This window comes from Canis aureus, chromosome 36 (assembly GCF_053574225.1).
Source record: "Canis aureus isolate CA01 chromosome 36, VMU_Caureus_v.1.0, whole genome shotgun sequence".
Classification (NCBI taxonomy): Eukaryota; Metazoa; Chordata; class Mammalia; order Carnivora; family Canidae; genus Canis; species Canis aureus.
In genome coordinates this window covers 8,331,353-8,358,699 of record NC_135646.1, presented here as the reverse complement: position 1 = coordinate 8,358,699, position 27,347 = coordinate 8,331,353, and the positions used below count along the sequence as shown (strand labels likewise).

Here is a 27,347-nt window from a genome sequence, read left to right as displayed (position 1 = left end):
TGCAAATTTTAGGGAAAACAGTTTGCCAATCTATATCAGAACTGATACTTAAAATATTCACCCAGTGATTCTATTTCTAAAACTCTACTTAAGGAAAATAAAAAGATATGTGTACACAAATTTACACATAAACATGTTCATTATATAGTTACAGTGAAAAACTAGATAGATCTCAATCATCCTAAAAGAGGTTTTAGTTATATAAATATAATGTACATATACAACAGAATACTATGTAGTCATTAAAAGTTACACTTATGAAGTATTTATAATAAAACAGAAAATTCTATGAAATAATCTTAAATTTTTAAAAAGTCAGAATACAAAGGCATACTTTCATATGACTACAATTATATTGAATATACACGTAGAAAAAGGACTTGAAAAAAAATGCTGAATGTTAGTGATTACCTGCATTAGTCAGATTGGGCTACCTGTTGTAATTGACAACCCCTAAGTCTCTGTTGATTAACGATAAAAATTTATTTCTTGTTATATCGTAGTACAAAGCATAGTATAATGTAGAGCAACTCTTCTCTCTGTAATTTTATGAAAGTCCAGGGTCTACCTATCTTCTAGGGAAAATGCATTCATTAGACAGGTAAAGGAAGGTGGGGTCAGAGGTATGGCCTGAAATTGAGGCACATCACTCTGTCCACATCACTGACCAGAGCTCAGTCATATGACCCCCACTATGTTCCTAAAGTTTTAGGAAACATATTCCCAAGAGGAAGAAAAGGAACTTCTAACATTGCTTTTCTCATCTCTGAGAGTAAATCTAACAAATAATTTCTATTTCTTTTTTTTAAATAATTTCTATTTCTTTACATTTTTCTATATTTTCCAATTTTTCTCCAGTAACTATGTATTGCAAGAGAAAAATATATAGTTAGAAGGACTCAGCATTTTAAAAGAAGCTACTCTTTTAATTTCTATGACATGAATTAATACTGTCTAAAATACTTCCTTTTTTTAAAAAAGATTTTATGTATTTATTTGAGAGAGAGCACAAGCGGAAGGGGGATGGGGGGAGAAGCCGACTCCCTACTGAGCAGAGAGCCTGATGTGGGGCTTGATCCCAGGACCCTGGGATCATGACCTGAGCTGAAGGCAGACACTTTACTAACTGAGCCACCCAGGGTCCCTAAAGTACTTTCTTTGACACTCAAAAGGTTGAATTTGGTTCAGGCAAGAATTACCATTGCAAAATTTCACTACTGACACCATAATAAGAAATGCATGCAATGTGAACAATTCTTTGAACTGATGAAATTTAAATATCTAAATAGCTTTGAGAAAGACATTGATTATTTCACAAATTCATCTAATATTGTTTAGAGAAAATGGAGAGTTAAGAAATCGAATTTTCTTTCTTTCTTTCATCTTTCTTTCTTTAATTAGAGAGTGAGGGGGGTGGGGCAGAGGGAAAGAGAGGATCTTAAGCAGGCTCCACACCCAGTGTAGAGCCCAGTGCAGGGCTCAATCTCACAACTCAGATCATGACCCGAGCCGAAATCAAGAGTCAGATGTTTAACCTACTGACCCACTCTCAGGCGCCCCAATAAATCCAACTTTAAGTCACGTCTTTGGTAGAAAGAGATGGAGAGGTAGAAATATCTGAGACCCGAATCCTTGAACCTCAAGCCCTCTGTTGTCTGCACTCTTCCAATAGTTCTGTGTTCCCAAGAATGTCCTTATCCCTAACCCATCCACATCAGCCCTCTTCTTATTTGGGAGCAGAAAAGAAGTAGAGAGAGAGGATGTTGGGTAAATTCTCTCTCCTTTAACTTCTCCCTTTAATGTCCAGAGACCAAAATATATCCTGGCTAATATTGAAAATGTTGACTCCCTAACTGTTGAGGTGATGGCTATCTTCTGTTTCTTTCCTTCCTTCACTGTTTCCCTCCCTTCCTCCCATCCATCCATCCATCCATCCATCCATCTAAAAAACATTGATGAGCCTTCTACAAGTAGCTAGGGACTATGCAATGTCACTCCATTCTTGGTTTTTTATATCTATTTGCCACATGATGAATGAAAGTCTTTCTCAATGTGCCTATAGGAGAGCAGGCACACTGACAGAAATTCTATTTCCTCTAGAACAGCCATTTTAAACACAGGATCTGCTCAGATCCCAGAGTGGAGGTAACATTTGCTTACTATTTTGTAGCACCTGGGAATGGATTTACATTGCCTATTGGCCACCTTTCTTTTTCTTTTCCTTTTTCTTTTTGTACACATTGGCCCAAAACCTCTGTTAAAAACAACCAAAAAACCCACACAGCCCCAAAATGGTGTCACTTAGCTTTATTTCCCAAACCTTTTTCAGGAAAATCATACATAATCTAATTGCATAATACATAATTTAATTGCAGTCTTAAATTCCTCCAGAAATGTAGTCTTAACTGCTCAGTCTGAAATTTTTCAATCAGTCTGCTACATGGCCTCTCTCCATTACCCAAAGGAAGATGAGGTCATCTGCATGGTAAGACCCCTGGCTTTTTCCCATAGAAAGCCCTGTGACAATTTTTTTTTTAAGATTTTATTTATTTATTCATGAGAGACAGAGAGAGAGAGAGAGAGAGAGAGAGAGAGGCAGAGACACAGGCAGAGACAGAAGCAGGCTCCATGCAGGGAGCCCTATGTGGGACTCGATCCCGGGTCTCCAGGATCACACCCTGGGCTGAAGGCAGCACTAAACTGCTGAGCCACCAGGGTTGCCCCATTTTTTTTTTTTTCAAATAACTTTCTTTCCCCCACTGTCTTTTTTTTTTTTTTTTTTTGAGAGAGAGACAGCACATGCAGACGGGTGAGTGAGAGAGGGCAAAGGGAGAGAGAGAATCTTAAGCAGGTTCCCTGCCTAGCACAGAACCCAATACAGGTCTTGACCTCATGACCCTGAGATCATGACCTGAGCCAAAATCAAGAGTTGGACACTTAACTGACTGAGCCACTCAGGCTATAACAACCTTCCATTTTGTACAAGTCCTTGGAGTGTCTCTCTATGTGCTGGATGTGGTGCTGCCCAATTCATGAATCGTTTAATAGCACCAATTAGATCTTCAAATTTATTTGGTTGAATTTTGCTATTTAACACCACTTAAAAAAAAAAAAAACACCACTTATTCTCAAGTTCTGAAAAATGTGGCATAGCAGTTAAAAACAACAACAACACACAAAAAGCAAAACCCCAGCAGGTCTACTGCAAGGCAATGACTATTCAAAACAAAACATAGCTTGCCACCGAGAAGTCTCAGAAAGACTCTCCAGCCCGTAACCTAGTATATGTGGGAGTATATGTTGAGCCTCAGTGAATGAGTGTGTGAACCATTGATTTTGCCACCACAAGCCTATCAGCCTGGTGCAGTATTGGCACAGAGCAGCCGCTGCAGTGACACTGCTACACTACATGTGGGTCTCCTCTCATTGTGGTGGCTGAGAGACCAAGCACACTCTTTCCATATTCTTTAGAGTCTGTGTTCATATAGTTCATGGACGCCCTTTATTTCCGTGGTATTTAAGGAAATCGTGTCTAGAATAAAAGTCCTAAAGAAGAAGTGGGATTAACACTTGTTTTATTCTATAATACTCTACTTAAAATTAGAAAAGTCACGTTCGTTGTCCTTCTCAGTTTATCAGATTGAACGACACAGATTTTATTACATGTGACCTCTTGGGTCATTAGCATTTCACAATCATTAACTTTTCATTACTCTTCTTTTTCAGAGCAGAAAATGTCACTAGAAGCATATGTGACATGTTTAAGAATCTTGTATAAAATATATGAACATGAAAAACATCAGGTTTTATATTTAAAAGAAAAAATCTCTTAAAATGTCTTAATTTCCAATTAAAATTTAAAACTGTTGATTAAATGCTTAAGAGTGTCATGTCTGACTGAATGACAGCTGCCATCTCTCCATCCCTGTTCAGTCTTCTTTTTCTCCTATTTAAATCATTATATTTATGTGGTTGGTTATGTCTGCAGGGCCCGGGGAACTGGGACATCAGATTTTATTATATGTGTTTGGGATTATTTGATCAACCACCCCACATTATATTAAGCAGAGAACATTGGATTTTCTAAATTGCCTGGTAAAAATGGGCCAAATCCTCCAAGTGTTTTATTATTATTATTATTATTATTATTATTATTATTATTATTTTATTTTTTACCACACTCTTTTATTTCCAGGAGTCTAACTCAGGGTTTATTCACTCTATAGGTATGCTGATGGCTTTACTGAGTATACAGGGTAAGTTGTGCACTGTACAAAAGATTCACTTTAGATTCAGTCTCTGACCAGCAGGTTTATAGCCTTTTTTTTTTTTTTTTTTTTTAGCACTGGCAGTTACAAGGTACAGAAATAACTGCATTTTTACTGAAACTTCATTGCTATTGTATCCTGGAAAAGAAATTGAGATTGTTTTTTTCTTTCGGTGAGCATTTCCTGGCGATGATATTTTTTTTTTTTTTAGTTTGATTGATTTATTTGAAAGAGAGAGAGCACGCACGTGTGCACCCACGTGTGTAGGGCGGGAGGGGGGAAGGGGGCAAAGGGAGAGGGAGAGAGAATCTCAAGCAAGACCCCACTGAGCCTGGAGCCCAATGCAGGGGCTTGATCCCACCACCCTGGGATCACAACCTGAGCCGGAAACAAAAGTTCTTGCTTCACCGACTGAGCCACACAGGCACCGTCCTGGTGGTGATAATTCTGAGCACACAGTAAAAGAAATGAAAGCTTCCTCATTTCACAAAAACATTTTTAATAATACAGATATGTTCATTTTAAGTGAATATGCTTTGAGACTAAAATTATCTTGGTGATACTGAGGCAAACATCAGTGCCTACGACTTGAGATCAGTGTTTTTCAGTGCGGCTCAGTTATGTGAGAGACCAATGCCTAATTTATCCTCAAAGAAACAGTCTGATTTGCCTCATAAGATTGTTTTCTAAAAACAACGAGTGAACTGTATTTATAAACTGTTCTGGAAACTCCCTGCCGAAGCTGAGAGACCAGAATATATAAATAATTGGTGTTTTCTGGCAATGGGTTGGATTATCAAAGGCAGCATTAATTCTCTTTTTAAATCGGATACAGGATGGGGATCCCTGGGTGGCTCAGCGGTTTAGTGCTGCCTTCAGCCCAGGGTGTGATCCTGGAGACCCGGGATCGAGTCCCACATAGGGCTCCCTGCATGGAGCCTGCTTCTGCCTCTGCCTGTGTCTGTGCCTCTCTCTGCCTCTGTGTCTCTCATGAATAAATAAACAAAATCTTAAAAAAAAATCGGATACAGGGACGCCTGGGTGGCTCAGTGGTTGAACATCTGCCTTCAGCTCAGGTAATGATCCGGGGGTTCTGGGTTCGAGTCCTGCATCGGGCTCCCCGCATGGAGCCTGCTTCTCCCTCTGCCTGTGTCTCTGCCTCTCTCTCATGAATAAATAAATAAAATCTTAAAAAAAAATAAATCAGATCATTTTCTGATTACCTCCTTGTTCCCCTGAGAGGAGACGAGAGGTGTAGGCATGAGAAGACCCGGATTCATCTCTCTCTTTTCCCTCTGGCTGGTTTCGGAACAACAACAAAAGTCTTCGCAGTTCTCCTCAGAACCAAGCTGGCTTACTTTGGCTTATGTTTTTATTTGCTCTTTTCTCCTCGGCTTTGCCTTCTTTGTGCCTGTTTTTCCCTTTCCGCCTCTTCTGAGTCATATGTTGACATAACTCAGTGCGAAGCCTGGGGTTTGAAGACACTTGGACACGGTGTCCAGGTACACAGAGATTTTTGTCTGATAACGCCACAAACACTCCGCCTGTGGACTTCCTACACTCGAGACATAATATTTTCAGACACCAATCTGCCAGGCAGGTTGGCTGTGAAGACGTCAGCCTGCCAGCGGTTTGTCGGGGCTGCGAGGCCTCTCTCTACTCCTCTGACTTTGAGGCCTAGTTCTCACGTTGGCCACACTAATAAACAGAGCTTCTTTTTGAAGTGCAGGGTCTGGGAGATCTTTTTCTCCCTCCAGGCTGTGGAGAGAATAATAAAAACGACTGCTTCATCCCAAACTCTATTTTTGATGAAACAACAACTCACAACTGATCTTAGGAATAAAAGCTTCTCAAATTTTGAGCTGTTGGAGTCTGAGGTGTCGTGGCATCTTCTTGATCACTCGAGCACTTTATTTCCTGGCTGCTCTATGGCTTCATGGAAGCAGTGTGGACCGACTACCAGCGTTCCTATCTGACGTTTTCAGATGTGGCCCGTGGTGACTCTTCTGTCTTTGATTAAGTCACTTCCCTCCCCCCTCCTCACATTTTTACTAATGTTTTTCCTGCTCCATTCAGATGAGGTATGTAGATATAAGATAATATGAGGGAAGGAAGGAAGCAGAACAGAGAAAACAGAGGGAAAGAAAAGGGGCAGCAAAATAAATGAGTAGAAAAGACAAAAGGGAAGTGGGACAAGATTTCTGCTTTAAAATATGGGCAAGTTTCACCAGGCGTCATTAGACAATTTGGCTTCTTTTAAGAAACAATTGTATAAAACTGCTAAGTTTCCATAAAGGAATTATCTGCATTTGAGGGCTGGCAAACAGATATGTGATAAGAAGGAACTGCAGCTGCGTCTCTCCTCTCTCTCTCTCTCAAGCACACACACGCTCATACCCCCACAGTGGGATTTGGTGATCAACACTTAACCGTGTAAGAACAAGTGGCTTCACGGGGCACCTGGGTGGCTCAGTTGGTTTAGCGTCTGCCCTCTGCTCAGGTCAGGATCCCAGGGGATCGAGCCCCATGTGGGGCTCCCCACTCACTGGGAAGCTGACTTCTCTCTCTCTCCCCCTCTTCCCCTCCTCACTACTTGTGCTCTCTCTCCCTATCTCTCTTTCTCAAATAAATAAATAAAATCTTAAAAAAAAAAGAACAAGTGGTTTCAAAGATAGTGATTCTGAGTCAGCAGAATTCTTGTGCCTTTGATTTAGACCAAATGCTGTCTGCTATTTGACTTTAGACGTGCCTTAGGGTCCCTTCTAGGTCCCTTCTTGCTGAAGCCAAGAGCTTAAGGCAAAAACAAAACATGCTTTTGATGTTCATGCTACTTTAGCACCAAAATACCCCCAATATCTATGATCTATGGGAGCAGTCCCTCCCTGATCACTTAACTTTAAATAGATGGATTATTAAATAGATGGGACTTTCTCTTAGTCAGCACAGGCCAGATTTTTACAAGAAAGTGCTCTTCAGTTTGGGCTGGAGATCTTAAGAGAACTCTGAAATTTGGAGAGGATTCAGAAGAGACTATGAATGTTGACGAGAGGGTTGGAAAATGGAACTTGTAAGAAAGAGTTAAAGACGTTGGAATTGCTTATCTTGGAGGAGAGAAGAAAGGTAACCTAATAACACTCTTGCACTGTTTGAAGGTATATAATACACATAATGGTTACCAGCTGTTTTCCTTCTCCAGCAAAGAGAACCAGAGGCCAAATTCTCACACTGCACAGATCAAATGTAGGGAAATGCTTCTCAGTAGTGGTAGTTCGTGGTGTTAAAAAGATAAATGCATAACTATTGAAATTGTAAAAGAAAAAAAAACAAAAGAAAACTTTCCTGGAGTTATTTAAATACTGAATGGATTTTAAATCTCCTATTTTCTGGGAATTGGAAAATAAAATTTATGTCATGGTTCTTAAGGTTGCATCATAATTTATAAGTCTGTAAGAACAGAAACTTATTTTAAGGGAATATGTATAGATAATGGCCAAGAATCTATGAATTAGTTTCCACAGAACACATGAATTCAAGACAAAGAGACGTGATTTCCGTAAGGACATTAGATGTCAACTGTTAAGAGTGATGCTCGGCTTTCTCAGAAAAATACTACTGCCAATTGACATAAGAAAAGGAAAAATCAAGAAAGGGGAGAGGTGGACAAAGCATACAATAGATGCTAAAATCATGTAGGCACCAAGACATCAGTTAAAATGGCATGAAAAATAATCCTAGAATTTTTTTCTTTTTTCTTTTTTATTACAGTGGACTGAGCTAATTCTTCTAGTTGATCCACAAGTAGGTCTGCTTCCATGCAGAAATCTCTGTGTGAAATGATTGATTGATTGATTGATTGATTGATTATTTCTTGAAAACTAGACAGCCAGACACAAAAGAATGAAACTGGATCACTTTCTTACACTTTACACAAAAATAAATTCAAAATGGATTAAAGACCTAAATGTGAAACCAACATGATCCTAGAGAAAAACATAGGTAGCAACCTCTCTGACAATGGCCATAGCAACTTCGTACTAGAAATGCCTCCTGAGGCAAGGGAAACAAAAGAAAAAATAATCTATTGGGACTTCATCAAAATTAAAAGCTTTTGCACAGCAAAGGAAACAGTCAACAAAACTAACAGGCAACCTGTGGACAGGGAGAAGATATTTGAAAAATGACATATCTGATAAAGGATTACTATCCAGAATATATAAGGAATTTATACAACTCAACACCCACAAAACAAATAACCCAGTTAAAAAATGAGCAAAGGACATTTATTCTGGCTTCACCAGTTTATCACTGGGAGCATTTTCTTTTTTTTCTTTTCCAACCTTATTGAGAAGTAGTTGACATACATCACGGTGTATGTTTAAGGTGTACAGCATGATCCTTTGACTTACATTGTAAATGATGACAACAGGTTCAGCTCATATTCACCATCGCCTATAAATAAAAAGAGAGAAAAAAGAAAAAAATTGTGACAACTCATAGGATTTACTCTCTTAACAACTTCTCTACATATCATACAGCAGTGTCAGCTATAGTCATCATGTTGTACATTATGCCCCTGGCATTCATTTATCTTATACCTGGAGGTTTGTACCTTTTGATCACTTCCTCTAATTCTCTCTCCTTCCACCTCCCCCCTTCACGTTAGCACAAGTCTAATCTCTCTCTCTCTCTCCTTTTTAAAGAATTTTATTTATTTATTCACGAGAAGCACAGGAAGAGAGAGGCAGAGACACAGGCAGAGGGAGAAGCACGGAGTCTTATGTGGGACTTGATCCAGGACCCTGGGATTATGACCTGAGCCAAAGGCTCCACCGCTGGGCCACCCAGGTGCCCCTAATCTCTTTTTCTCTTAGTTTTGTTTTGTTTTGTTTAAAGATCTCACACACAAGTGAGATCATACAGTATCTGTCTTTGTCTGGCTTATTTCACTTAGCATAATGTCCTCAAGGTCCATCCACATTTTTGCAAATGGTAGGATTGATTCCCTTTTTTATGGCCAAATAATATTCCTCAATGTATATATTTTCCACAGCTTTATCCATTCATCCATTGATGAACAGTTAGGTTGTTCTCATGCGTTGGCTATTGTAATAATGCTGCTATGAGCACGGGAGTGCAGGTACCTTTTTGAATTGGTGTTTCCATTCCCTTTAGATGTATTTCCAGAAATGGAATTGCTGGATCATATGATAGTTCTATTTTTTGAAGATCTTCCATACTGTTTTCCATAGCGGCTGCACCAATTTATAATCCCACCAACAGTGCACAAAGGTTTCTTTTTCTTCACATCTGTGCCAGCATTTGTTATCTCTTGGCTTTTTGATGATGGCCATTCTGACGGACGTGAGGTGGTATCTCATTGTGGTTTTCATTTGCAGTTCCCTACTGACTAGTGATGTTGAGCATCTTTTTGTGTACTTGTTGGCCTTTTGCATGTTTTCTTTGAAAAAATGTCTATTCAGATCCTTTACCCATTTTTTAAATTGGGTTATTGTTTCTTTGCTATTGGGTTGTATGAATTACATATTTTGGATAATAAGCCCTTATCATATATATGATTTGCTAATATCATATAGATTCTCATATTCATATGGATTGCTAATATCATATGTGGATTTCCCATTCCACAAATTGTTTTTTGACTTTGTTGATGGTTTCCTTTGCGGTGCAGAAGCTTTTTAGTTTGATGTCATCCCACTTGTTTATTTTTGTTGCTTGTGCTTTAAGTATTCTATCCAAAAATACTTACCAAGACCATGTCAAAGAGGTTTCTTTCTGTTTTCTTCTAGGTATTTCATGGTTTCTAGTCCTAAATTTAAGTGTTTAATCCACTTCAAATTAATTTTTGTGAGTGAAGTAAGGTAGTCCAGTTTCATTCTTTTAAATGTGAATCTCAAGTTTTTCCAGCACTGTTAATTGAAGAGATTTTCTATTCTCCACTGAGTATTCTTGACTCCCTGGTCAAATATTGGCAGACTGTATATGCTTGGGTTTATTGGTTTATTAAATATGGGTTTATTCCTGGGCTCTCTCTTCTGTTCCTTTAGTCCATTTGTCTGTTTTTATGCTAGTTCCTTCCTATTTTTTCGTTACTTTTTTTTTTTTCATTACTATAGCTTTCTACTACAGCTTGAAATCAAAAAGTGTGATGTCTCCTGAATTGTTCTTCTTTCTCAGGACATTTTTGGCTACTTGGGGCCTCTTGTTGGTCCATATAAATTTTACAAGTATTTTTTTATTTCTGTGAAAATGCCATTGCAATCTCAATAGGGATGGCATTAAATCTACAGATGGCTTTAGTAATATTCATGTTTTAACAATTAAATCTTCTGATCCATGATACAAGATACCCTTCCGTTTATTTGTGTCTTTTTAATTTCTTCCTTCAGTGGCTTGTAGTTTTCAGAGAAGAGATCTTTCACCTCCTTGATTAAATTTATTGCTAAGTATTTCATTGTTTTTGATGCTATTGTAAATTGCATTGATTTCTTTTTCAGAAAATTCAGTTACTAGGAGCCTTTCTTTATGTTGAGTAGAATCAAAAATGTTCACATAATTCTCTGTGAGTAGGCACAGAGAGCTTTGTATTTCAGACTTAGGCAGAAACAAATCATCTGCAATGAAAATATGGTATTAATAATCTCCAGTGGAAATATACCAGTGCCAAAGGCTTTGGATTAAATCATAAGAGGAAAGGTTTAGATTTTTGTCTTTAGATTTCATTCGAGGAGAAAAAAAATGCAGAGAATTTGTTTATATAGTAGTGGCTTTGCTTGAAGTGTCCCTTTTGCAAAATAGTTAATTAAGGAGATTAAAATATTTTTAAATTTTGTTATGGACATTTTCCAACATTCAGAAGCAGATAGGATGGTATAATGAATCCCATGTACCCATCACTAGTCATTCAACAATTCTTAATGATCTATATTCCTTTTTCATCTACTCCCATTTATCCCCTCCATTGTTGTTTCTTTTCTTTTCTTTTTTTTTTTTTCTTTTTTTTTGTTTAGTTTTTTAGTAGCATTTAAATGCACTTAAAATTCCTTTGGGAATTTCTGATATTTTCTATTTTCGTAGATAACTAAAATATAAATATCTTTATTAGTCAATATACCCAGACTTTCACACTGATTAATATTTTGTTTCAGAATACTAGCTGTGTTAGTTTCCTATTGCTGCTGTAACAAATGCTGTGGCTTAAAACAACACATATGTATTATCTTATAGCTCTGGAGGAGGGATGTCTGAAATGGGTCTTGCTGGGCTAAAAACACAATGTCAGCAGAGCTCTATCACCTTCTGCACATTCTAGGGAAAATTCATTTTTGTTTTTGTTTTTGTCCCCCCCTCCTCCCCAAAGCTTTTAGTGGCTGCCCACATTCCTTGGCTCAGGACTCCCTTCCATCTTCAAAATCAGGATTGTCAATTGAGTCTTTCTGATATTGAATCACTCTGGTACTCTCTTCTGTCCCCCTTTTGCTCAGACCCTTGTGATTAGTTTGGGCCCACCTGGATAATCTCCCCAATTCAAGGTCAACTAATTAGCAACCTTAATTCTATCTGCAACCTTAATTCCCCCTTGCCTCATAACCTAACATATTCACTAGTTGTGGACATGAATGGACATATTTTACATTGACTCACAAATACACATTTAAACCTTTCATGTTAAATATATAATGTAGATTTAACAGCTATGGAAAAATAGTCAAAAGGCATTTTGCTAAATGCAATGTGTTGAGTCTATCTCTAATTTGGTGGACTGGTTTATTAACTCACTGTGAAATCTGAAAAAACACAGTAGTAATTACTTCACAGTTTGTAAAGTAAAAAAGACAAAAACCAGTCGCAAAAACAACCATTTGATAGCCAATAGATCAAGTATAGGTAGAAAAGTTTGTATTGGACCTTCTTAGAATCTTAACATCACTAACACTACCATCCATAAAGTTATTTATCCCAGAATATTTCTACAGCTCTGTTGCCTTGGATACCTCAACCATCTGAAATATTAGGTACTTTCTATCTGGATTCTTAATTTTTTCTTCTATAAACTGCCTTAGGCCCCCAAGCCATATCCAAACACTTCTTTTTTTTTTCTTTTTAAAAGGATTTTATTTATTTATTCATGAGAGATGGAGAGAGAGACAGAGAGACAGAGACATAGGCAGAAGAGAAGCAGGCTCCATGTAGGGAGGCTGATGTGGGACTCAATCTCGGGTCTCCAGGATCACAACCTGAGCCAAAGGCAGATGCTCAACCACTGAGCCACCCGGACGTCCCAAAACATTTCTTTTTCTTCCATTTTGTTCCCTTCCATGCTCATACAAGAATTAGAGAAGTGCCTTACAGCAGACAGAGAGAGTGTGATTTCACTGCTGCCCCCAGCAGAAAGACTACAGATGTGGAACACATGTGTATAATAATTATGTGAAAAATTCTGTGTGGTGCTTTTATAAGAAAGTGACAATGATAAATATTTGTATGTTTGGTGTTCATATTATTTATTTATTTTTGGTGTTCGTATCATTTAAACAAAACCATCAACTCAAAAAAAAAAAAAAACCATCAACTTACTGTGTCTTACAATCTTTCTTACAGATTTCACTGAAAGCAATTTATTACTATACATATACATTTTTTTCTCTTGAGCTTGGGAGAATGAGAGCTTTGCCCTGCCTCCAGATTCAGGATGAACTGGTTTATCTCTTTCCTTTTTCTGTTCTAGATGGAAATGTTTTGAAAGGGAAGAGAAATACCTTCCTTGCAGAGGCCATGCTCCATTGAGGCAGCATGAGCATTAGAATCTGATGAAATCCCAGCTCAGCCACTTGAGCTACTTGATATCTTTGAGCCTTTGTTTCTCAAATGCAAAATGAGGCTAACAATATAATTCATTAGATTGCTGTGAGGAAATATGGGATGATATATAGAAAGCAGCTAATACAGTATCTGGTGCACCAAAGACATCTTCTTTCTACCCCTTCCTGTTGAAAAGGAGGCTGTACCATGAGAAAAACACTTTGGGAACCACACAAATTTGTTTTGCAATAAAATTAATTATTAATTAATTAATTAATTAATTAGAAAAATTAATTTTTCTATTCATGAGTATCATGTGAAAAATGCCAAATAGGACTTTCACAAAATTTGTAGGGTATTGTTCAGAAAGGTCTGATTTAAAACTTAGGTTATATGGTATATCATAAAAATCATTTAGAGGGTCCTGGGGTACCTCAGAAAAGTAAGCAGTCATCACCCAGGATTTAATGAGGGATCTGAATAAATATCATTTAAGAGGAAACTCTATCATATGTAGTAATATACCACAGATGAAATATAATAAAATACTGATTTCAAATAGTCCTCCCAAATGGCAACCCACATGGACAGGTGCTCTGCAAGGCAGGTATGATTTGTGACCAGACTACTTTTCATATGGGAAGCTCTTTTGTGGATTTCTCTGGACAGAAGTAAAGCATAAACCTGTTCTTTAATGAATGATGGTTAATGAGTCTTTCAAACATCTGAAGATAGCCAACATGAGATGTGTGATCTCTTTTCAATTTCTTCACCATCTGTGAGTCACAAATTCTGTGGTTCTTCTGCATGGGCCCAAGGCCCCTCCTCTGCTTATGGAAAGAAATGTCTTCTGGGGAAAGAGGACACCAAGAAACAGAAAGTATCCAAGAAAAAAAATCTGCTGAGTCAACCAGAAGACAGAGCAGAAAACATTTTTGGTGAAGGTAAAGGACAACAACGTGGTAAGAATTGCATAATCAGCTAAACAGTTGTTTCCAAGGAAATGACAGGCGTTCTGTATGTTGGGTGGGAATGGGAGTTTCAGATTTATCAACACAGATTTATGTGTTTAGGATTATTTGTGTTTGTTGGTAAAGAGCTCAGACTAGAAGTCTTTGTTTACTCCCTGAAGATTTAATAAGCCAATTTGTTTCCTGTCTTCCATCTCATCCACAGACAGTATCTTTCTAAATAGGATACTAGGTTGTATGCATGAAGTTAAGCAAATATGGAGTGGGAAAATCACCTCATTGAAATAGATCATGGGAATGGCCTTAATTTACAGGAACATTAGGAAATTCTCAGAGTGGCCTCACCTACTGAGGAGATAAATGCTTAAGGCAATATTCCATCCTAAGCAAACTTCTGTGGCTGGAATACGTGTTTTGTATTTGACAGCAAGTTCAGTAGAACATCACCTCCCAACTCAGATCTGTACTGAATGCTGGGAAAAGAAAAAGGGTTGAATGAACCAAATAGGGCTTGCTGCAAAAATATCCTCATGTATAATCAAAATCTAGAAAGTGGGTGGTTCTGAATTTGGCCTGGCTTTACATAAAATACAAAACAGGGCAGGATGGGAGGGCTGTTTTCAGAAGTTAGATTCTACAATTTCACAGATAAGATAATTTCACAAGCAAAGGTTTTGAAAGCATACATGAGAAGAAATTGCAGTCATCAAAGAGGAAGCAATTAAAGCATTTCACAAGAATTTCAGAGGAACAGGGTCAAGATACTGTCACAATCTGACAGCCTTCAGGAGGAGGTGGAAAGCAGATGGGAGGATAAAGTGGTGGGAAGAGAGACGGGAGTGTGAGGTTCCTCTAGGACTTCCGCTGAGTCAGCAAACCTTCCCAGATTAAAAAAAAATCCTGGATTCTTTTGACTAAATCTTCCATCGATGAAAGCACTCCTGCTAGGGACCCAGAAGTGGGTGCACATGTGTATAAAGGGCTTTGATGTCTGATATCAAAAGCTGGATTTCTGATGTAACTCACATCTGAGAGAATTCAGATAGAAAACAAAAAGTGGCAATAATTCGTTGACCTCGGTTTAACCCTGTTTCGAAAATAAAATCCTCTATTTGTTAATGTTGTATACTTATGAAAACTTCTTACGACCTTTATATCCTTGATTCCTATGTATCAGTGATACATTCAAACTAGTCATGAATGTGACAGGAAGGGAGAGGAGAGAAGGAGAAGGAATATTCCTAGGACGTGGTTCTTTGTGCATCAAGGTTGGATGCTGTCCTTACTATGGAGCAAGAGCATCTGGGTCTGAGTCTGGTGGGCAAGGCCAAAAGGGAGGTTGGACTGGGGCAATTTTTTCTGGAAAGTTATGACCATTGGTTGTCTACTCATAGACTACCTGTTTGTTACCTCTTCAATGCTGGCATGAGGTAGTGTAACTCCTATTAGGGGTGAGGAGACATGAAGTAACTTGCCATATGACCACTAGAGGTGAAGCTAGACTTTGATTTAGTTCTGTCTGAATTCAAAATTCCAACTGTGTACCCTCCACCACATTTTCATCATTTTTGGAGTGGTGCACATTGTTGAATGTTTACTTCACCCAAATGAAGTGTGGAATGAAAATATATTTCAGTGCTATTTTTAGTTTATCTACCATTTCACATTGCTTATCACACTGCTCCCTTCTACATGCAAAGCATATAGGGGTGCCTGGGTGGCTCAGTCGGTTAAGTGTCTGCCTTTGGCTCAGGTCATGATCCGGGGGTCCTGGGATCGAGTCCCACATGGGGCTCCCTGCTCAGCGGAGAGTCTGCTTCTCCCTCTCCCTCTCCCTCTGCCATTCTGCCCCCAGCTCATGCAGTCTCTCTTTCACTCACTTGCTGTGGCTCAAATAAATAAAATCTTTAAAAATATATATGTAATAATATATTTATATAGAAATTATGCATAATTATATATAATTTATTTAATATGTAATAAATACATAAAAATAATAAGTACATATTAATAAAATAATTAAGTATAAATCAGCTCAATGTATTTTGATGTATTGGGTCAGTTCTGCAATGCTATTAGTGTATCCATATACCACTCTTTCACAGTTTGAAGGAGAAGAGTAGAAGTAGGGGAAATCCTGCGTTGCAGGGAATCCCTGCCTCTTACTAACCCCTCAAAAATCACTTACCCATGTCTTCTAGAAATTGGCTATGTACTCCCTTTCTGCCTATTCCTGGATATAATCCTATACTGGAAGACTTACATGTTGGAGCAAACTTTGAAAAACCAGAATGTTTTAAAAAATCAAAGAATAAAACCTGCAGAGGCAGTGATGGACCAGTTCATAGGATGCGGTTTAGCCACCCGTGTTGCTGGCTGGCACAGACTTTTAGCCCTTTCTACATTCTTGACTTTAATGACTTTGCTGTCAGGGTCCATGTGATTTAAATTCAGTGGTCATCTCCCAGCTTTTCCTACGGTAAGTCAGTTTCTCAAATTCATTGGGTGAATGGTGCCAAGTCTTGGTTTCAGACAATTGCAACACCTTACTAAAAGACCATGGGAACTAAATAGAAGAGGGAAAATCTCCATTATGTGTTTTTATCCTGTTTGATTAATTTCCCATTCAGTGCTTAAAAACCATTTTGATATGTCATGAGAAATTTGGACAAAAAGAGGTGAGAGGCTGGGGTAATATTTGTACTCTACTGAAATATGCATGACCAGCACTAGGATCAAGAGAAAGAGGTTTATCCTTTGCACCTTCATCAGACTCCTTATCCATCTTTCCCTCACCTCCTTTCTGTTCAGAGCTTCCTGGAAAATATATTATTATGGCAGTTTAATGAGCATGTTCTAATTATAAGGAAATACTTTTTTTCTTCTGTATTAAAATTCATGAGAGATAATTTTTTTGAAATTTCTGGCTTTGAAGCAGTCTCCAATTTGCATAAAAATTGTAAGTACAGTACCAAGAATTCTTCTCTCTCTGTCTCTGTCTCTCTGTCTCTCTGTCTCTCTCTCTCTCCCAATCTTTCCCTCTCTCTTTTTCTGCCCTGCACCATTTGAGAATAAGTTGGTGGTAGGATTCTCTATTATACCCAAAAACTTTATCATGTATTTCCAACAAACAAGAGCATTCCCTGACATAAATGCAAAGTCTTCACCAAAATTAGGAAATTAACATTGCTTTATAATGATGCTCTAATTCTCAAACTCCATTCAAGTGTTGCCAAATGTCCTAGTAACATTCTGTATAGAAAATCCATCTCAGGATCCCATGTTGCATTTAGTTGTCATCTCCAGAGACTATGTCAAATCAGAACAGTTCCTTGGTCTTTCCTTGACTTTCATCACCTAGGCACTTTTGTCTCCCAGACTTATTGATATATAAATGACATATAACATTCTGTAAGTTTAAAGTGTTCAAAGTGGTGATTTGGTGCATAACTATTGTGAAAGGATTACCACAATCAAAGACACTACAGGAAAAGAAAACTGTAGGCCAATATCTCTGATGAATATAGAGATTCTCAAATGTTCTCAACAAAATCCTAGCCAAGTGAATTCAACATCACCCCCCCCCCAAATACACACACATACACACACACACACACACACACACACACTCCCCATGTGGATACCCTCCTCCTCACCTGTTTGGATTCCAATACCCTGTGATGGGCTACCCGAGACACAAACTCAGAATTTTTTTTTTCTTCTAACATTTTATTTATTTAAGAGAGAGAGAGAAAGAGAGAGAGCATGAGCAGGAGGACGGGCAGAAAAAGAGGGAGAAGCAGACTCCCCACTGAGCAGGGAGTCCAATGCAGGGCTCCAAGCAGGGCTCCATCCCAGGACTCTGGGATCACCACTTGAGCCTAAGGCAGACACTTAACCGACTGAGCCACCCAGGTGCCCTCAAACTCAGACTTTGATACGGTAAACCAGGCCAATGCTCCACCTTCCTCAACTGGACGCTAGTTCCAACTTGTCCAGGCTCCAAATTGTATAGACACTCTCCTCATTTGACGTTCCATATTGGGCTGACTCCTGCACAGATGTCCTTCTGACTCAGTTCGGGGTTCACTACCCCCTCTCTGGGCCACCATTCCCCATGAGGATGATCCACTCACACTGCTCCGGCTCTAACTCTCCATGGAGGGTGCTGCATTTTCACAGGAGCCCTTCACCGGACTCAGGCTCTGACATCCCATTGTGGGTGACTGTACGCATGGATATCCTCCTTACCTTTTCCGGCGTTAGCACTGTGCTCTGGGCCATTATTGGGTGCCAGCTGTGTTTAAAACACAAAACTGATTTGTTCAGCCTCACCTAACACCATTCAAATAGAATTGTCAGGGAATGAAAGAGGAGAAAGGAGGGAGGGGAAGGGGAAGAGAGAGAGTTTTGAAAAAAAAAAAAAAGTTGTTCTGAAGCTGAGTAACATCACACAAGAAAGACAATTTAAAAAATCACCTCATATAACAACCAAATTGAGGTTACAATACTTTCAAAATGGTGTAGCTGAAGAGTACCAGGATTTTACTGAAAAAAGGCTCTACAATTAAAACAAAATTTGGAGAAAGCGTACTTAATGCTTTCAATTACACTTTAAGAGATTTTGCATAATTTTTAAAACACAATTTACAAACTTTTTCAAACCTGAGTATTAAGCATTGAATATCTTTAATTTCCAAATAATGTGTTATGGTTTTAAGAAAAAGTAGAAACACTTTTGGAATGCTTGCCTTTTTTCCAAAGGAAATCTTAGAGGAAAATAAATGTCAGTCTGATATAAAAACTAAGTAGTTCGGGTAACTGTTATGGAGAAAAACAGTAATACCAAAAAAAAAAAAAAAACCCACAAAAAAGACCAAAACAAAAAAAAAACCCACCAACACCTATTACTTGTACTCCCAATAAAATGAAATTTCACTTTTAGAATTAGAATTTTTCTCCCTGTCAGTGTAAATACCACTGTTTTCTTTGCCATGGGCTTTGTGATTGTGCAAGCCATTTATAAAAGCAGAAAGTGTCACTACCAACTATTCCAACAGTATGAGGGACAAGCCTAACAAGATATACTTAAGAAAATAATTTCTCTCTGTATCCCAGGGTTTCCTTTCACTCAATGAAATAGTTAAGATCTGGGAAATGACTGATGTGGGAAAGTGAGGAAGAGAAAGAATATCACAGTTTGGAAACTATTTTCAATTTGGCATAAAAAAGAGTTATACTTGTTACTTGGAAAATTCTTGTGTAGTAATTAAACTCATATTTTTCAGGTCTTTTAGGCTCTGAAATTAAAAAAAAAAAAAAAAGCTTTGGGGCACCGGGTGGCTCAATTAGTGAAGCATCCAACTCTTGATTTTGGTTCAGGTTATGATCTCAGGGTTATAAGATGGCGTCATTCATCTGGCTCTGTGCTGGGTGTGGAGCCTGCTGAAGGTTTTCTCTCTTCTCCTCCTTCTGCCCCTCTCCCTCTTAAAAAAAAGCTTACTGTATATAAAGTGTTACTGTAAATTTCTAAAGGTTATGATTTCAGATCTACGTAAGCTATATGAAATAGAGAACTTAAGTGATTTAAATGATTTGATTTGAAAACACATCTACCTTTTTCTTTGGTATTTATACATACATTCAGGCTCCTGGATAATTAGCTTAACCACATTCTTCATTTTGCTTGCAACAGGAGTAACTGTTCCTATAGCTTTAGAGGCCTTCAGGGCCTTCAAAATATGCAGATGCCTCAGACTCATGGGGAAAAAATGCTCTATGGCAATAAGGTGGACCACTTTTTCCTCTAGATGCTCCTGAGATCATACTCTCGACAAAATGGCATAATCCCCTTAAGGTGTGAGCTGGAAGAGGGGAAGTTTTAATATAGTATCAGGGAAAGGGACAATAATTTAGAGTAGAATGTTGTCTTATGATAACCTAGAAAAAAAGCCTGAGATGAGGATCCTTGTGCAGGAAAATCTATAGAAGACCCAAAATCCTCCTTCCTGAGGGTCCTGAGCCTCTGAGTACCAGGCCTGTGTTAGGTCATGGGCATGGTGCAGGCCACAGTAAGACAACCTGAAAGTAACCAAGAGATGACCCAGTGACTCCCCTAAGTACTATACACATTCCTTCTTTCCCTCCTTAAGTAGAAATAGTCCTACCTTCTCACAACAATCGAGAACAAATTCCCTCACCAGTGTAGGAAGTCCTTTCTTTGTTGATCTGGCACAAAAAAATACCCAGATAGCAACCAAAGCTTTAGGTTTAGAGTGACTTTCACTGTGTTCTCCTGTGGAAGCATTTCCCCTCCAAGAACCAGAAACGAAAATTCCTCAAGTTGATCATGGGTGGAGTGGGTGATGTTGAATTCCTAGCTCTACTCCTTGGGTACCAGATCCATACTTTCTAGTTATAGGGCACACAAGACCAATACAATCACCATCAGTTAAAATTCTTTGCTGCATGCTAAAGAGTAATGCCTTAGCTGTGTGTCTTAAACTGACTGAGCCACTCAGGTGTCCCTAGCTATATGTCTTTAAAAGGTCTTTCCACTGCTATGTCATACCAGTTGCTTCTGGATGGTGTGATATGTGGCATGATTCATAGAGCCCGTGGTCACGTGCTCACCATTGAACTTCATTGGTTGTAAAGTGGGTCCCTTGTTCCAAAGTAATGCTATGTAAGCTGCTAAGCCAATGAACCAGACCAGTGTGTAGTAAAGACCAGCTCATCTCTGGAAGACATTTTGTCCTGATTGGGAGAAACAATTGCTCCTTCCAAGATAGAGTATCCAGCTTAGAATGTATAGCTGGTCTTGTCTTGGGGAAAGAGACACATTCCTAGGAACTCCCAAGCAAAGCAGTTTCAATCACCCAAGGACAATGTTCCAGGAAGGTTGCAAGTGTGAGCTGTTACCAGCAACAGCTACAACAGCCAGTATAGAAATTTCCAAGCATCTGGGCTTTTGAGCCCTTCCCATCATCTCATGAGGAATACGGATCATGTTCTCAGATGGCCACAGAAGCCAGCCTGGTAAAGTAATAGAGTGGAGTATGCCAAGTGGGAGCTGTGGCCAACTTGAGAGCTAACGCCCAGTCTAAAGGGAGATGCCAGTTCATCATTGCCAGCATTGTTGCCAAATCTTTTCATTCTTCATGACTACCTGACAATCTAGATTTATTTTCATGCAAAATCTCTCAATTTTTAAAATGTTGACAATCATATCATCAGTTTTTCTAAAAGAAAACAGATGAAATACCCCAATTAGTGTAAATGGAGGAGTGGGAATGGTGGAGAATAGATTTGTAGGAGCAAATGGAAAATACCCAGCACAACAACCAATTCAGAGTATTTTTTTGAAGACTTTTCTTCTTCTTCTTCTTCTTCTTCTTCTTCTTCTTCTTCTTCTTCTTCTTCTTCTTTTTACTCATTTACGAGTGAGGGAGGCAGAGAGAGCAGAAACAGAGGAAGAGACAGAGGGAAAGAGAGAAGCAGACTCCCCACTGAGCAGGGCACCCCACTTGGGGCTCAATCCCAGGACCTGGAGATCATGGCCTGAGCCAAAGGTAGATGCTTAACCATCTAAGCCACCCAGGCACCCTCAATTCAGAATTTTTGAAAGCACTCTGGATTAACATGTAAACCTTGTAGTAGTCTGCTTGGACTGCCATAACAAAATACCATAGACCAGGTGGTTTAAACAACAGAAATTTATTTTCTCACAGTTCTAGAGGCTGGAAGTCTGAGATCAGGGTGTCAGCATGGTTGGTTTCTGATGAGATACCTCTTCCTGGTTTGCATCTGGCCACCTTCTCACTGTGTCCTTACAGAGCCTTTTCTTGGTATGTGCATGAGGAGAGACACACTCATGGTGCCCCCCACCCCATCCCTGAGAGAGAGAGAGAGAGAGAGAGAGAGAAAGGAAAGATCTTTATCATGCTTTATTGTGTCTCTTTTTATAAGGACATTAATCCTATAGAATCAGTGCCTCACCCTTATGACCTCATTTAACCTTGATTGCAACCATGGAGGCCCCATTTCCAAATATAGCCATACTGTGGGTTAGGGTTTTTAATATATAAATTTGGGGGAAGGAAGACACACTCAGTCTATGATAGGCATCAAATAAGATACTTAGGTAAAACAAAACAAATGAAACATGTCCTCAAGCTAGCACTGGAACACCGGTGTTTGATCTCTGATACAAACACAACAAAGTGCCTACACATACAAGGTTGGCCGTAAATCCACTGCATTTTTTGTGTCCCAAGCTGTGATGAGTTAGACAGTATTTGGATCATAGTATTTGATTTACTGTTTAATTGATCACCCCAAGTTTTCACCTGTAAAAAGAAATAATGAGAAATCTGGGAAAATTATAGAACTGGAAAATATGTTCCATGCTTTTCACTTGAGATGAATTATTCGGTTCAACAAGTATTGACCTAGTAATTGTCTTGTTCTTTTTTATTTCAAACTGAGCTCTGCATTCAAAGGCAGTATGCAGAGGAACAGAGAACTAAAAACAATGTAGAACTGAGAATAGAAATCAGGTGTGTTATCACTCTTGGTAGCAGAGCAAGTTAAGATGTTTCAGCTGGGGTATTTTAATAGCACTTTCAATCAGAAACCGTAAAGGAGCCCAAAGAGCTGAAGACTTTGCCATCCAGTACCCAAAAGTAATTTCCCTATATCTACATTGACATCAAAAGTGTCCTACTATAGACCCATTGAATCAGAAACTCTGGGGATGGCGCTCAGTAATCTGTTTTACCAAGTCCTCCAGGTCCATACAGCAGCTTGGGAGCCACTGCTGTATATTAGTGGAAAGGTAATTCTGGTGCACACGTCTGTTTGAAAACCATTGCTCTATATTAACATGCTGATGGAAAGAGGTAGAGCCAGGAGGAGAAGGACTAGAAACTGACATTTCACGAAGCTTCTACAATGTCCCAGGCACCCTAGTAGGAGGTCCAGCGGTACATCAGATATGAGCCAAGTATATCCAATTCCAAAGACCATGTGTTCAACCCCTTTAATCAAACTCCCTCCTTAAATATATTAAGTATCTTTATTCGTCCAAATCTTTCATATATGTTGTCTTATTTAATCTTTACAAGAGCTCTTGAGAGGTAGGCTCTATTATCCCCATTTTACAGATTAAGCAAATCAGGCCAAAAGAAGGCATTTTCTCACTGTGGCATGGTTGGGATTTACACTCAATTCGGATTGTCACAAAGCCAGTGTTCTCACCTTGTCTCCCTACACCAAGTTGATTCCTTCGTTTGTTAAATCTTTACTTCTGGTTGCCATTACCTGCCTGCTGCTCATCTGTTTTCTGTGTTAGAGGATTCAATCTTTCTCAATTGGCATGTCTCAGCTGAACCACAGAACACAGGAAATGGTTCAAGTGGCTTTTTTCTCACTTCTCCCAAGGTTGGTCTTTAGTACGAGGCTGCCTGCATGGGTGGGGCTGGGGAGAACCAATTCATTACCCATAATGGAAGTCTTAGACATAAGGACTCCATTCTTTCACAGAAACCCCTGAAGAAAGCCTAGAAGACATATGGAAAACCATTTTTATTAACTCATCTGCCAATTCAATTTACTTCTTTAAACTTCCTCTTTGAATATCTTCCTTTAGTCAGAAAATGTGCCAAGAGAAAGCATGCTGTAATTGAGAAAACACTGAAGTGGGGTGGGGGTGGGGGTGCGGGAATTTTAAATCCGTCACCTCTGCTAGGTAGATGTGCCTTACTTGATAATTCATTTCTATTCCTGGCCTCTGTTTCTTCACAGGAAAATATTGTCTGAATTCATGAACATCAAAGACCATTTTGTCCAGCTCTAGCATTCTACTGTTTATGAAAAGAAATCGAGCCCTACTATCAAATCATCCAATCATTCCAATGAAGGAAAGAGAAACCAAAGAAGGGAATATACATGTCTTGTTATTGTGTGTATATACCTTTATGTATAATCACCTATGACCCTTTGGATATTATTGTATGTGTTTTCTTCCTGATAATAGTGGGTTTCTGGACACATTACCACCAAATATAGTGCCCTTGGCATGTTGAATATTTTAAGCTGAAGAAGTTTGAGAAAATGACAGAAGCAAGAAGATCACTCTGACCATCCCCCTTCCGACTTGACCTTTCTTCCTTAAAACAGATCATAAAACCCTCATGTCAGAGGTAACCTTCCTCTACTCAGGGAAAAGGAGCATCTTTATCTCTGAAGACAAGGGGATACCAAGGAGGATTCTAAGAAACAGGCCTTACTAAGTTTCCTCCAGTTTACTATGCTTACCACATACTCCTTAACCTATCTTATTCTAACATACTGTTGACTTTTCATGAACCTAGCATAAAAAGACACAGGCTTAACTGTTTCTTTGGGTTTCTTGGGCTCCTGTGTCACATAAGACCTATATTGAATAAATTTGTTGGATTTTTTTTTTCAGTTTAACTTTTAGACCCACCCAGCAATCCTAAGAGGGTTACAATTTTTTTTCTCTCTCCTGTAATACACACAATTATTTTCTTGGGTACATTTTTGTAAAAATCTTTGTTCTTAAAGTATTTTCACTTAGCATTCAAATGAGGATTAAGGGTGATAGTTATGGTAACCCTGACAGTTCTTAAGAACTCTTTATGATGTCCTGGATCTGACCTACTTATGGCACTTAATTTGATTCAGTCCAATACAATCAATTTTATTCTGCAGCATTTTCCCATGTGCATCCCCTGTAAACATTACATTAACTCATGGAAACCTGGCTCGAAATTCTCTTCCAGTGGAAAAGTTAATGCCATGAGTGAGTAGGCTGGCTAATTAATAATTTTAGAGGTTATGGTGAAATGTTCCTTAGTAGGAATTTCCATTTTGGAAGAGCAGAGCCTATTTTTTTTCTTGTCCTGAGTGATATGCATGATATAAAACTTTTCATATCTCTAAAGGCTTAAACTAGAAGCTACTGTTGGTTGGCCTTTTTTTTTTTTTTAAGTGTTTCTCCTAGCAGGAGAATAATAAAAAGTATTGCCTTTTATAATCATTCACCAGCGAACAGTCCATAGATTCATCAAATGAAAAATTCTTCATAAAGAAAATCCAAAACATACTAATCAAGCAAACCTAGGCAAGTTTGTATATTTTTGCAGAAAATTAGATTAGTCAAAGTAAGACTTAGATAATGTTCCAAATCTCTATCAACTCATTTGTTTGTAGGTTCATCAGAAGAGGATTTAACTGGCCAAAATGAGGGGGCAAGGAAGTAAAAGTCTCCTAATGTTTAACTGCTTGCAGCTGCTAACTTTGTATCCAGCCAATAAAGATTTATAAACAGTACATTCTTTGTTTCATGCTGAGGTTTCTCCATATACAAAAAAAAGGATGAAATTCAGCATAGTTACTTTCAGCCTATGACAATTGTGGACCAAACTAATAATTGATAGAGGACAAAAAATGAGAAAGTGGCACTCTGAGAAAGAACTGATGTCAAGAATGAAAAGGAATGACCTCTTAAAACCATCCCCAGGATAGGCAACTGTAATGTTTACAAGCTTATAAATACTTTTGCTAAAGCATTTGATCTGTACAGATATTTGGTCAATAAAAGCATCTTTTTTTACCCCCAAAGTTGTAAATGCACAGATTTGTCAAAATTATCTAAAGCTCTCCCAAATAAAATCAGTATTTCTTCTCTTTCCGAGAATTGGAAGCCAACAACTTTCAGGCATGACTAACTAACTGTGACAGACTCTACAGACATGAATACTAAGCGTATGTGTGTCATAGGTATGTGGAATGTTCTTCTGTGATCAAGCAGAATTAAGAACGAGGTTTTTCCAGCATGTCAAAAATTAAGTTTAATCCTAATTGGACTAAACAAGAGGTGGACATAAATTATTGCCTTTGAATTTTAATTACCATTTTTAGTTTTTGCTAGTGTCCTACATATCATCTATTGTATAATTTTGGCACTCATTCTTCTATTCGTTCACTTGGTAGTGTTTATTGGCCCCTCACCATATGCCATGCACCATGATGGGCAATGTGAACACAAGTGATCAGCAGTCAAGATCCCCATCCTTGCATTTCAGTGAGGGAGACAAACAGTAAACACCCAACTGAGTTAAATCAATGACTTTTTTTAAAAAAAGATTTTATTTAGTTATTCATGAGACACAGAGAGAGAGAGGGAGAGGCAGAGACACAGGCAGAGGGAGAAGCAGGCTTCATGCAGGGAGCCCGATGTGAGACTTGATCCTGGGACTCCAGGATCACTCCCTGGGCCAAAGGTGGTGCTAAACCGCTGAGCCACCCAGGCATCCCCAAATTAATGACTTTTATTTTTTATTTATTTTTTATTTTTTTTTCAATTTTTTTTCAATTTTTATTTATTTATGATAGTCACAGAGAGAGAGAGAGAGAGGCAGAGACATAGGCCGAGGGAGAAGCAGGCTCCATGCACCGGGAGCCTGATGTGGGATTCGATCCCGGGTCTCCAGGATCGCGCCCTGGGCCAAAGGCAGGCGCCAAACCGCTGCGCCACCCAGGGATCCCTAATGACTTTTAAAACAGAGACTCAAAGGGGGAGAAACAGTCATCATGTGATGAATTAAGGAAAAAATCTTTCAGGAAACAAGAAAAGACAGAGGCTGGTGTGACAGGACTTAAGTAAGGAGGAGAGTACTGTGAAATAGGGAGGACAGGGTCATGGGGAATTTTGTAAGATATGGGGAAAAGTTTGGATTTTACTCTGATGCAATAGGAGCCCTCAAAAGGCTTTTACTCAAGAGAGTAACATGGGAAAAATCCCTATTTAGCATGATCATCTGGCAGCTATGTGGAGAATAGTTTTGAGAGGTGCTTCAATCGATGAAATAAGGATATAGATTAGGTAAATATTTCAGCAACTCAGGTCAGAAATGTTGAACAAAAATGTATTTTATGGGTTGGACCCTCAGCGTTTGCTCAGGATGACCCCCAGACTTCTAGCCTTAGTAACTGGATAGAAAAGGATTGTGCCATTTCCTAAGGTAGGGACTACTGGGTGAGGGTCAGGTGGATGGGGGTAGAAGTGGGTATTAAGGAAAGTATTGTAAATTCCATTTTGGTTGCATTCTCCATCTACAGATAACTGCCTGCAATTGGCTATTTAAGTTTGAGGCTCAGAGGGGCACCTGGGTGGCTCAGTCAGGTGTCTGCCTTCAGCTCAGGTCAGGATCCCAGGGTCCTGGGATTGAGCCCTACATTGGGCCCCTGCTCAGTGGGGGGT

General features: G+C 38.8%; 1 long non-coding RNA gene across 1 annotated transcript in view; it reads left to right on the top strand.

Moving 5' to 3' along the window:
• Nucleotides 1-25,539, top strand: part of LOC144305990 (uncharacterized) — a 34,296-nt gene extending 8,757 nt beyond the window's left edge. Inside the window, exon 3 of the long non-coding RNA XR_013373028.1 lies at nucleotides 23,864-25,539. This is a non-coding gene — a long non-coding RNA (uncharacterized LOC144305990). The remainder of the gene's footprint in view (nucleotides 1-23,863) is intronic.
• Nucleotides 25,540-27,347: the final 1,808 nt, after the last annotated feature.